Here is a 1,909-nt window from a genome sequence, read left to right on the forward strand (position 1 = left end):
GTTGTCCTCCACACTTTACCCACCTAAACCCTTCTTACCACCTTTAAGCCTAGAGCTTCTTGCTCTGGTGCTGGCTTTTCTGGGAGCCATATATCTTCACCCACCTTGCACCCAATTTTTGTCACAAATACTACAAGATCAGGAGGAAGGATTTATTATTTGCAAGAGCATTGGTACCCTTGGGCTGAGGTCTCTCCCAGCCTCAGGATTTATGCATTTTATTATTTCCTAGCCACCAGCAGTGTGTGACTCTCAGCCCTTTGTTTCCCAGGCACCTTCAACGTAAAAAAGCTCAAGACTCCCTTGTTATCTGGTTCCTGCCCTGCAGCACAAATCAGATTTCAAGCCATGCCCTGCTTTATTCCACAGTATTTTTAGGTCACATCTTACCTTATTTGCTCATCTTTTTCCTGGACAGGGGTAATTTCCATGTGTGAACAGGCTGACCTGGCCACTCACAGCTGCTGCATTAGAGAACATCATGGAGAGGGTGAAAATGGCATGAAATGTTTGAAACCTTGGCCTGAGATGGATGGAATTCCCTCTTATCCGAATCACCAGTGCTGGTGTGTGGTTTGGGGGAGGAAAATGGCTGGATCCAAAGCAGGGGGGACCCCTGCCCTCTCCTCAGACCCACTCAGAGCTGAGCTTCAATTTGCAAGGCAGATGATGAGAGGGTTTAATACCTTTGGGCAGATCTCTTCTTTGTTCTCCACGTTTCCTGCTGCCCTGATAGTCAGGAGTGCCCCAGGTTGTGGGCATGGGCAGGAGAGGTGGTGGGGCCCTGAACTGATCTCTCACTGCCTGATGGGGCTTAGGACAGGACAGGACAATCCCCCTCCTCCAGCTTGGGGGATTTGGCTTCCTTCTCCTTCCTGTGAGTCAAGGTCCCAGATCACAAAATAAATATTGTACAATATTCCTTTGGAAAACACAGGGCATCAGTGCTGCATCCCACTCCTCTGAACAACCCATGGCTGCACAAGGGCACACTGACCTTGGAAGGGCTTGTTGAATGTCAGGCTGGGACACCAAGCCTTGGATGTTATCTCCTGACCACTGGCTCTGACCACACCTTGACACAAAAAAGCAAAAGACACTTTAGAGTGCACCTGGAGATGGGCCTAAGCCACAGATTCAAATGTGAATTAAAACAGAAGGTGTTTGGCCCCAGGGTTTTGGTTCTAGTCCTTAAATAAAGCAATTTAATTTACAGTATGCCTGGCCCAGAGGAGCTGGTAAGAAGGAATGGAAATCCTCCACCAGTAGTTTCATTTGGAAATCTGGGGAGGAGAGTCCTACAGCCTCTGCTAAGTAGACATTGGGCCAAAGCACCAGCCTTGTCATTTAAATCACTTCTGCAACACAATTTCACTTGACATTGGCACACAGCATCTCCACACACCTACATAACTGTTTTATAAAATGCTCAGCCTGGCAGGATGCAATCCCAAAGGATAAATTAATAATAAGCCACATAGGCAGACATGAAATACTCAGAATTGCATAACAGCTCCAGAGATGAACAATCCATATCAAGTTGAGAAAAACTACTCTGTTTCAGATCCCTTGTCGATGGGCACATTCCTGCTTTGCGCTGCCAATGCTTGCTGGATTTAGTGTGGCATAGATTGGATGTGACTCATGGTAAAACAGGCAAACCCTGCCCAAACTAGAAGGATCCCATTTAGTGTGTTGAAAAGGCACCAAATTAGCTATTTCCTCAACATTTGCATAATTTTTTTTTGCATGAAACACGCTTCAGGGTATATTCCTTCTCTCAATCTTCTGATTTATTAATCTTCATGGCATGGGCATAATTATTTTCATGGTTCTGCCATGGTTTCTGCAGGCAATAAGCATCAACACATCTAAACAATTATATCACCTTCTTCTCTTGCTTCCTCCC

General features: G+C 45.8%; 1 long non-coding RNA gene across 1 annotated transcript; it reads right to left on the minus strand.

Moving 5' to 3' along the window:
- Nucleotides 1-394: 394 nt before the first annotated feature.
- On the minus strand, nucleotides 395-1,909 carry LOC127059212 (uncharacterized). Its single transcript, XR_007776823.1, has 3 exons — nucleotides 1,889-1,909; nucleotides 998-1,075; nucleotides 395-461 (listed from the first exon to the last, which is right to left on the minus strand). It is a non-coding gene; the product is annotated as an uncharacterized LOC127059212 (long non-coding RNA).

The sequence above is a fragment of the Serinus canaria genome, chromosome 2 (genome assembly GCF_022539315.1).
Source record: "Serinus canaria isolate serCan28SL12 chromosome 2, serCan2020, whole genome shotgun sequence".
In the NCBI taxonomy this organism is placed as follows: Eukaryota; Metazoa; Chordata; class Aves; order Passeriformes; family Fringillidae; genus Serinus; species Serinus canaria.